This window comes from Puma concolor, chromosome A1, assembly GCF_028749965.1.
Source record: "Puma concolor isolate L17-30 chromosome A1, mPumCon1.1.hap2, whole genome shotgun sequence".
Taxonomy (NCBI): domain Eukaryota; kingdom Metazoa; phylum Chordata; class Mammalia; order Carnivora; family Felidae; genus Puma; species Puma concolor.
In genome coordinates this window covers 14,764,724-14,776,006 of record NC_141667.1, presented here as the reverse complement: position 1 = coordinate 14,776,006, position 11,283 = coordinate 14,764,724, and the positions used below count along the sequence as shown (strand labels likewise).

Below are 11,283 nucleotides of genomic sequence, written 5' to 3'. Positions count from 1 at the left end.
AAATGAAGACTATAGAATATAGAACTCACGAATGAGGCAATGGAAATGCTTCAGAGATTTGCTTCAGGAAGATTGATCTTGCAATACCCCCCTCCATAAAAGAAATTTAGCGGAAATGGTGGTAAGAAGTAAAAGCTGCACTTGGAGATCATTCCAGTGAGCCCCGCCATAGGTGGGGAAGCCTACGATTTTATTAAATGCGGAGATGGAGAGAAGAAATGGAGATTTGGTGCCATGTCTCAGGGAGTCTAATAAGTAGGCTGTATTATCGATTTCACCACAACAGTCCTGAATGACTGTTGTAATATTCAATGACATGAATACACTGATCATGTCGTTGCGCAAAGGACTTTGATGATGATTTGAGTGAGACTTACCTATTTATCCTAAAATTGATATTGGGTCTATGGGAATCAAAATCACTCTTTGATATGATATAGTTTAAAACAATGTAAGTTATATTTTCAACTGTTGACTCTGTTAGTTTCTTGGTTTTAATCACATCTGTGTTTTTCTCTCTATGCTTATTCTCTAAATATATGCTACCTATTTCCGGCAAACACAACAAACACACACACACACACACACACACACACACACACAATTTACAAGAGTACAAGATAGCAAAGCACAATATGTATAACTAAAAAAGGTATTTTAGTATTACCAAATTCCCACCTGGCAACATTCCCTACCAGTTTTGATTGGAGCAGAAGCACACGTTTCGTGTTGCTTTTGTTGTCATTCTATTTGCTTGTCCTTAGGGAAAAAGTAAAATGATTCCTAGTGCTAAACTCTAGTTAACTAGGTGTTCGATCTAATATTAGAAAGTGTGTAGTTTTCTGTCCAGATTTTTCATAAAGGTGTATTTCATTTCAGACCTAAAGAAGAGAAGATAGGAAGGGATATTCCTCTATTTGGTGCGACTAGGAGAAAATTTACGGCTCTGTTGATGCTGACAAGGCATTATCCACACCACTTGTTTACAAGCCCACATGGTCGTCTAACTGGTGGGCTTCTCAGCCTCTCGTGATGCCATTGTCCCCAGCCCTGCAGCCCAGAGCAGCTCTTGTTTTTCTGTAAAGAGCATAAGCGTGGGGGCTGTTATTGGGACATGGCTGCGACACGTGAAATCTACAAGGATCACTACATGTTACCCGAACCTCTGTGTCTCTCTGTCTCTCTTTCAGATCAACTATTTCCTCCAATCTAAGTCTCGTAGACATTATTTAGCAAAACCACTCCAAGCTTTTAACATGGAGAGGTTTAAATCAGATTTTTAAAAATGTGTGTTTTGTTGTCTTTTCAATAAGAGTTAGAGAACGTTTGGTGCCAAAGAGGATTAATGCCCTCCAGTTTGCCTGACTGTTAGGATATTTGAGACGAAGGGGGAAGTACTCGCAACACACAGAGAATGGTGTCGATTTCCAGAGCATTGCCTTTTCCTGAGCTTAAGTGTATTAATTATTTAAAGTAATACCAGCTCCTAAAACAAACAGAACTATACATTTCAGTAGTTTAAGAATACATTTTATTCCTAATGTTCCTAAAATCTAAAATATTTATTTCTCTTACATCCTGTGAACCCGCTGTCTTCAACATGTAGTTTCCAAGATGCATTTGTTTACTAAAGCCACCATAACAAATGACTGGGTGGCTTTAAGATAGAATAAATTTATATTATCACAATTCTGGAGGCTAGGAGTCTGCACTCGGGTGTTGGCAAGACCCTGCTCTTTCTCTCTGAAGGCCATAGGAGAGGATCCTTCTTTGCCTCTTCCTGGCTTCTGGTGATTGCTGGCCATTCTAGGTGTTCCTTGCCTGTAAACACATCTCTCCAGCCTCTCCCTCGGCCATCTCACAGCGTTGTTCCTGTGTGTCTCTGAGTCTAAATTTTCTTCTTCTTACCAGGATCCCGGCCCTCATATGAAGATACCGGTCATCTTAGATCAATCGGCCATTCTAATCTACTGGGACCTCATCTTAATTTGATTCCATGTACAAAGACCTTATTCCAAATCGGGTCATGTTCTCAGGCTCCAGACGGACATGAAATCTGAGGTAAATTGTTGAAACACGTAGACAAGTCATAAGGCGTGGGTACTTTAACCCGTAAGAGGGTAAAATAGCATGGAGGATCTGAGTTCAGAGATTGTTCAATGGACTAGGCCTATAGCTAATGTGAATCCAGGTCATTCCAGAACATAACTGCGTAGATTCACCCAAATCTACAGAGACTGGTGTCAATGGGGCAGACATGTGACCAGGCAGCAAAGAAAAAGGTTTCTGAGCAGCTGGTCAGTGTGATCACACTTGGTTCCTCTTTTTTTTTTTCCTTTCAAATTTAAGATAAGCTAAAATGAGACACATCTGGGAAAAAAAGAGTATGAGGCTAAGAATAAGAACAATATTTTTTTGTTGTCTTTTTTTTTTTTATCTGTTTCCAATTCATCGAAAACAAAGTTACTATTATTAGAGCCCTCCTGGTCATGAGATTGGAAATACAGTACAATTTTGCTCAGAATAAAAGATATAAATATCTACTTGGTTCTTTTATCAAGTTCTTTTGGTAAAGGGTGTTGAGTTACAGTTTAAAGAGGGTAAGTTTCACCCCTGTAAATGTGCAGTTGGACAAGTTGTAACAAATATATGCAGCCATTTAACCACCACCAGGATACAGAACATTTCCATCATCGCAGGAGGGTTCTCTGTGTTTCTTTAAGGCCATTCCCCTGGTCCCAGCCCCAGCTCCTAGAAAACAATATTCTTATTGCTACCTCTGTAGTTTTATCTTTTCCATATTGTCATGTAAATGAGATTGTGGAGAGTATACACCTTAAGACTTCTTTTACTTAGTCCTTTGAGATTTATGCATGCCGTTGTGTAGACCTATAATTCATTCCTTTTTATGGCCGAGTATTCCAGCATGTGGAGGTACCACAATTTGGCAATTAATAAAATATTAGTGTTTGTTCTTCCTTCTGCACTTTATTTTTTTAACGTTTTATTTATTTTTGAGAGAGAGAGAGAGTGCATGCAGGTTGGGGGCGGGGCACAAAAAAGAGGGGGACAGAGGATCCTAAGTGGGTCTGGGCCGACAGCAGTGAGCTTGGTACTTGGCTCAAACTCACAAACCCTGAGGTCATGATCTGAGCTGAAGTAAGATGATCAACCCACTGAGCCACCCAGGTGTCCTTCCTTCTGCACTTGAAATGCAAAAATTCCAAAAATACCAATTTGGATAAGGGAAAGCAAAAGACAATATGTGCTCCCAGAGGAAATACCAAATGGTGTTTGTAAGCAAATGCCTGCTTTAAATCCCTGATTTCGGCTCAGGTCATGGCCTCATAGTTCTCCAGTTCGAGCCCCGCGTGGGACTGTGTGCTGACAGCTCAGAGCCTGGAGCCTGTTTCTGATCCTGTGTCTCCCTCTATCTTGCCCCTCCCCTACTCACGCTCTGTCTTTCTCTCTCTCTCAAAAATAAATAAACATTTAAAAAAATGTTTTTCCTTAATAAATCCGGAAGTGTCTTTCACTTGTGCACTGGAAACAATATATTTATTACTTTATCGTCTATAACATGTTGCCTGTCATTAAATTGATACTTCTTATGAATCAAGATCACAGTATGCAATAAACCAGAACAGTTCAAACTAGTAGTAGGTAACATTTTAATGAGTAAATTTTAATCCTCAGTTATTCCGGTCTGTAACTGACAAAACCAAGTGAATTTCTGGGCTGTGTGAACAGCCTCAGGGCTATGGAGGCTGAAGGGTCTTGGCACAGGACCAGCTACTTAAGGAGCCTTTGTAAAGTTCAAGCATCGGACTCACAAAAGAGCCGCTGGCATGAGTCCGTACAGCCCAGGCAGAGTGGATTTTACTTCCTCTTCATAAAAGTAGAAAAGATGTGAACTAATTTGCCATCTCGCACAGATACCTTTATTTTGCGATGTTAAATGAACAATGCAGAAATCAAGCAGATAAAGCAAGAGGTTATGATTTTCTGCTGCCTGTTTAGGATTATTTTAATCTTGTGGCTAACAGAGTAATTTATATCTATATGTGATCTCTTGACACTCTGATGTACTCGTATGAAAAATCAGTAGAAATATCACAGACGGCCGGCAGATGCATTCATTTTGTTTTAAAATAGGTTTCAGGTTGACTCCTGTGTTTCAGTATCAGCTTAAGGCAATTAAGTTATCATAAAGAGAAACAGACATGTAAAATCAATGATTTGACATTAATAGGTACTGGCTGCATCCAAGTCAATTTCATTACGATGGGATAAAATAAACAACTAGAGAATATTACAAATTTCATTTCTGGTATGTAAGCTAAGGACACAAAGCACCAAAAAGTTCCTAGATGTAACCTACCACACAGGAGGAACATTTACACACTGGGTCAATGCAATGAGCTTTATGAGGGATACACTAATGAGCACTACATATCATATGCAAGTAAATTGCATGCAGAACTATTCTACATGTCATATGTATGCCTTCGTAAGGTTTTTCTTGCTTTCTTTCCTATTTTTACTTTTTCCCCCTTTCTTTTTTTTTAATTTTTTTTAATGTTTATTTATTTTTGAGACAGAGAGAGACAGAGCATGAATGGGGGAGGGGCAGAACGAGAGGGAGACACAGAATCTGAAGCAGGCTCCAGGCTCTGAGCTGTCAGCACAGAGCCCGACGCGAGGCTCGAACTCAGGGACCGCGAGATCGTGACCTGAGCCGAAGTCGGACGCTTAACCGACTGAGCCACCCAGGCGCCCCTACTTTTTCCCCCTTTCAATAACACTCATAAGCATTGCTCATATCATTTCACTAATTAAAGTTCAAACTAAGGGTAGATGGGGGGCGGGGAGGGGTGGGAAGGGAAAGGGGGTGCCGGGCAGGGAAGAGGGCACTTGTTGGGATGAGCACTGGGTGTTGTATGGAAACCAATTTGATAATAAATTATATTTTAAAAATAATAATAAAAAATAACGTTCATAGACTTCAGAACCACTTTTTGTCCGAGAAAATAAAGTTGGTGCCATAGCAAGAATATCCGTCTTCGCCTTTGATTGGGGGAGGTGTAGGTTGAACCGTGAGGTTTGATTTGTTGCCTGAGATGGTCTTGTTAACATCTATTTTCATTCCTTGTGTCACCTAAGCTCCCTTGCACAAGGTAGCACCCTGATGGGAAACATCTCACATTGAAATCACTTTATCATAGCCTTCATACCAAGTTACCCTCCATATCGCAACTGGAAAAAGGTGATCCATTCCTAAACTGTAGAAGTAAATAATTGACTATGAAATTCTCAGGGCAAAACATTGCCTACATTTGAATATAGGAATAAAAATTTGACTTAAAATTTCAAGACTTGGAGGTTTTGAAAGTGAGAACATGCCATAGATTGAAGTTCTCTGATGCTGCATAATTGCCTTTCTTTACTTACAAAAGCAATCTCAGTCTATCCTTCACAAAGCATACTCCTATTCTATATATAATAAAATATCGCCAAAGCCCCCAGATATTGTTTGAAGTATTTGACGTCAATGGAAATATGCCTTACTTGCTTGTGTTTTAAGTCATGTAACTCAGTTTATAATAGAAATATTCCAACTGAAAGCACTTGAATGAAGCAGAACCGCTTCTTTCAAGTGGGAAGACTATTTTAGAAAAATGCCGACAAACTCTCATCCCGTGCTTATTGCCAAGCACATTCATACAGATTGTCCAGGTTTCTAAGATAAAGTCATTTCTCAAAAATAGGAGCTTTCTTGACACCATAATTTTCCCAGTAGAAACTTAAGAGAAACGGTTGATAACGAAGCCCCTGACTCTGCGAGAGTGACCTGAAAGACAAGGCGATGTCAAATTGATGCTGTGGAACATTGGCTGAGAAAGCGAAGCAAGGCTGTGTGTGCTTTAAGGGTGAACTTTAAATAACAGAAAATGTTGGCAAGCTGCTATCTAGTGGCTCTGTTTCGGGAAAATGGATGTACCATCTGCAAAGCTAAACAGACACGACAAGCCTTTGAGGCAGAGAGAGTAAAATGTTCAATCCATTTGGCAGATAAATCAGGTCATGGATTGGTTTACTTAGCTCCAGTTTCGCATAAACAATATACAAGCAGAAGCGATGAACCATTGCTAAATTCAACAGGAAATTCCATTTGAGGTTATGTCGATGCTCAAGCTTCAAATGGGCTACGTTCTCCCACTCCATGCCTTTGTTGTTTGTCTCTGCTGTGACTGTCATTGTGTTTTGGTAGTTCCGATGGCAGAATTTACTGGGACAACACATAGTCTCTGGTCGGAGAATAACGGAACCACCATCATCCCAAAACTTACCTAGCCACATTTCTGGAATAGAAAAGTAGACGTGGCAAGAAAAAATATATGTACCGAATGCTTTTCCCATTTCCAAAAATACAATAGGAGACATATATCCAATCATGGTAGAAATGTACTTTCCTAGCATGTCATGGCCACGTGCACACAGCAATCTCGAACAGCCCCCAGTGCCTTCCGCAGCTCAACACTGACAGGCGGCAGCCACACGTACCTTCTACCTTTGATCCTGGAGCAAAATTTTACATTGCATTGGTTAGTGTAATGAAATACTACGTTCTGCTTGACTTCCTTCTACTTTATAGAATTCCGTGCTTTCTTGAGAGCAGAGACACGTTTTCCTTTTCAAGTGTGATGAAAGAATAACAACTACATTTCACTTTCCTTCTGTGTGAAGGTCAAAGTTCACGTATGATAGAACGTTAAGATCAGAGCCCCTTTTGCGGTTTCCTACGAACCAAAGTAAGAAATTCAGTTTAATAAACTAAATTAAAATTGTTCTTTTTGTCTTTACACTATCAGAATGTTTCGGACTCGTTGGATTACAAGAAAGGAATATCTTAATAGAGGCAAAAAGACTTTTTTTAGTCCCATTGCAGAAATCTTTTTTTTAATTTTTTTAACGTTTATTTATTTTTGAGACAGAGAGAAACAGAGTATAAACAGGGGAGAGGCAGAGAGAGAGAGAGAGACACAGAATCTGAAATGCGCTCCAGGCTCTGAGCTGTCAGCACAGAGCCCGACACGGGGCTCGAACTCACGGACCGTGAGATCATGACCTGAGCCGAAGTCAGACGCTTAACTGACTGAGCCACCCAGGCTCCCCCCATTGCAGAAATCTTAACAATAACAACAAATGTATGTTTTTTCAATTCTGTTTTTCTTTATTTTGACAAGATATTTTAAAATATTTTACCTCTGTTTTTGTCCGTAATTACCTAATTTTTTTTTTGGTATTTTTTTTAATGTGGAATAATATCAAGCCATAATAAGACTTGTAGTATTCTCAATTTATTTGCTTATGTGTTTTGCCAAATTTGAGTATCAAAGTATTTACTGCAATATAGGGAGGTGCAGTTCACACACACACAAACGCTGTTTCGTATTACGCAATGTTTTGAATCATATAGTGTTTTGTATTTTATCTTTTGCATTATGTATATATTCTTTTACGGTGTGTCCCAAGCTGATTGTAATGGACTCTTAGCTACTTCTCACAGATTCCCCTTCAGGACTGAAGGTTTTATTCTCCAGCCTGAGTATGCTGCTGCAGGCTGTCCTATGGAACTTTCTCCAGGGTTTGCCCTCTGTTGAAGAAGGCTTCATGCCCAAGTTAATGCATCCCTCCGGGGGACAGCCCACATGTAGTAACTGCCCAATGTGAGGCCGTAAACCCTGCCCCTTCTTCCAAATGTCAGAGAACTCTGAAGAGTATTTCTAGCTTCAGAGCTCACTGGGTGAGCTAGGGATTTAATGCGACGGCACTGAAGCTCTGATTCTCCTCCTGCCATACCCTGCTTTCTTCCTTCCCTCAAGAATTGTTGAAGCTGAGAATACTACCATGTAAGTCCCCTGTACTCTATTCTATGCCCTCGAGAACCTGACCTGCAACACTTTGTACCAGGACGAGTTCAAGATAGTAGACGTTACAATGTGATGTTGCAATTGGACCACTCAACGTTGCCACCACCCGGTTGGCAACGAGGACCTCATCACTGGCAGGACGTGGCCTGAAAAGTCTCTGCAGATTGAAGTGCAATTGCTCAGCTCTCATTAGTGGTGAGCTGGGATTGCATGCCTGTGGCATGAAATACATTAGTGGATGTGATAAAAAATACAGTTGAAAATGTAATCATTATAACAATGAAATTGGATGGTTCTTGCGTAGGGTAACTATGATTTAGTAAAAACAAGTGCAAAGGGCAGAGGGCCACTTCTTCAGAATATGAAAAAGCACTCCTTCTCTGAAGGTGGAAGGAGAACAAAGCTAAAGACATAACATAGAACTTAATCATAAGAGCTCCAAATAAAGATACATTCTCAAATTAGGCAAGTGCAATATGTTGTACTGATACTATCATATCAGGACTACGATAGAAAAAATGGAACCCTGATACAGGGGATGGTGACATCTAGGTTGATGTCCTTGAACATTATGTATCTCCCAAACCCATCCTATTGAAGGATGGTGAGGGAAGGTGATGCAGAGGACCTTGTCTTGCAATAAAACAAGGGTCCCCTCAATACTTAATACCCACATTTTTTTCTGTGGTAATAACATACCAGGGCCAGAGAAGCTCAATACTTTTCTAGGGGGAAAAGGGACTATATGCAGAAGGAGTTATAGGACCTAGGCCATATGTGCCAACAGGAGATTGGCGAGGGTGAGTGTGTTTAGGGCTAGATCTCAAAGGTGCTGGATCAAGAAGGAAACATGAAATCGGAAAAGGGATTGTTTATCAAATTGGGAACACTCTCACAGGATAGAATCTCAGGTCGTGGCAATAACCCTGAGAGATGGAATAAATACGCTACCATGATGGGTCAAAGAAGCTTTGAGAAAATGATGGCTTATAGTAAGTGAGGTGTAGGTGTCCAAACTACCATAGTAGGCAACAGAACAAAGGGTGAAAGATTTAGAGAATTGGATATGATGGAGTTTTTATTCTGTAGAAGATCAGGAAGCCCACTTGGTGAGTGTAGTCCCCAGAATGGGCCACCGGACGTTCACTGACCAAAGCAATAAGGATGCACTAGTGGTAGGAGCACCGATACTATGACAAAAACTCATTTGGTGATTGTTGTCTACAGGAAGGTCTGATGATAGGAGATACTGTATAGAAATGAGCACCCCAATAGCAAGGGAAAAGATGGTCAGAAGTCTGATGGCTGTGGCACTAGTAAAAATTATGACCCTTTGACCCATTTCTGGACCTGCACCAATTTTTAAACCTAAAACCCATTTTTTGAGGGAGTGTCATTTTCCCAAGGCAGACAACACTAAAATATCAGTGCACCTGCATATATAATGTCCCGGTCTTTTCCCAAAGATACCTATAGTGACTTACTTGAGTAATAGTACAGAGAGGAAAAACTAATAGCCAGATATTTTAAGAACCATTAAGGTAAGGGGTAAAGTTGATATCGATTCTCTGGGATTCAAAGCCTCACCATGAATCCCCCATGAGAGTAGGGGCCTCTGTAGGACAAGTAATAAAATCCTGATACTAATCTAGTCAACATGGTCTACTGAGACCATGCACGTACCAATGATGATATCTCTTACTGCCGGTGAAACCCTGGAATGGACTTCCTAGGGAATGGGCCGCATTCCCGTGCTGGTTTGGTGCCTATAGAGCAGGAGTTTCTCATTAGAAAAAGCTAAGTTAAAGCCTCTGGAACTCTCCACTACACTGGGAAAGATGGTCATAAAAAGCAAACAAACAAAACAAAAAAAACCCAAAAACAGTAGCACATTCTACTTCAGTAGCAGATATTAGTGTCACCCTGTATTAGTTATCTATTTCCCCACTGAAGAATTTTGCACGAATGATTACATATGCCAAAAAAAATCTCTCTTCTTCTATTTCATCTCATAAAGTATACTGTTTCAAACTTAGTTCAATCCTCACTTCCTTTAAAAGCTGTCTTATACTTTTTCAATTGGACCAACCCCCCCTACCATGCTATCCTAGTATCACATACGTTTTCTCTGGGCAACTTGTCTTTCTAATACATGTTTATTTGATGAATGTGTGTTCTTTCTACTAGAATTGCTATCTTAGCTCAGAATCCAGGATAAACTCAATAAACGGTATGATGAATGATTTGATTATATCTAGACCTCCCAGAATTCTAACACAGGGAATGTATCTTGTGCAATTTGATATATCTTATAGACAAAGATGATTATTGCACATCACAAACTTCATTTCGTAGCATTTTCTTAGGACCAAAAACAAATCTATTATAACACCCATCTTTGAAACAAGAAAAAGAAATGGACCTAAAACCATCCCAGGCTGCAGGAGCGTCTCGGTGACTCAGTCGGTTAAATGTCTGCCTCCTGCTTTCGTCTCAGGACATGACTCCACGGTTCATGAAATCGAGCTCCACATTCCACTCTGTGCTGACAGCATAGAGCCTGCTTGGGATTCTTTCTGTCCCTCTCTCTATTCCCCTCCCCCACTCTCTCTCTCTCTCAAAAGTATAAATAAACATTTATTAAACACACACACACACACACACACACACACACAACACCCTAGGCTACATATTGTTAGAACTTGTAGTTGAGGTTGCTGGTTGGCCAATGAGCTCACAAGTGTCAGTAGTAGTCTACATGAGTGGCAAGACTTTCACTATCTCCACAAAGATCTCTGGCCCAAAGAGTGGAGTTTGATAGTAATTCTTGCTACAAGAAAAAAGCAAACAAAACAAACAAAACAAAACAAAAATCCTAGGAACTAACAGTGGCTCTGGGAAAATGTAAATACAGATAAAAAATAAATACTGTATAACATCTTATAATAAAAATAAACACGTGTGGGGGCGCCTGGGTGGCGCAGTCGGTTAAGCGTCCGACTTCAGCCAGGTCACGATCTCGCGGTCCGTGAGTTCGAGCCCCGTGTCGGGCTCTGGGCTGATGGCTCAGAGCCTGGAGCCTGTTTCCGATTCTGTGTCTCCCTCTCTCTCTGCCCCTCCCCCGTTCATGCTCTGTCTCTCTCTGTCCCAAAAATAAATAAACGTTGAAAAAAAAAAATTTTTTTTTTAAATAAACACGTGTGAATGGATAAATGGATAAATATAATGTCATACACTTAATACTCTAGCGGAAACTCATGTGTGCTTCAACATGAGTACAAAAGTACTTAACTTCTACTTTAGAAAGGTGTGTTAGTCTAGGGAAGATTTTGAGGAAGAAACATCATCC

General features: G+C 40.3%; 1 non-coding gene across 1 annotated transcript; it reads left to right on the top strand.

The window, feature by feature from the left end:
* The first annotated feature begins 10,622 nt into the window (after positions 1-10,622).
* LOC112861868 (small nucleolar RNA SNORA62/SNORA6 family) lies at positions 10,623-10,772 on the top strand. Its single transcript, XR_003223744.1, has one exon. It is a non-coding gene; the product is annotated as a small nucleolar RNA SNORA62/SNORA6 family (small nucleolar RNA).
* Positions 10,773-11,283: the final 511 nt, after the last annotated feature.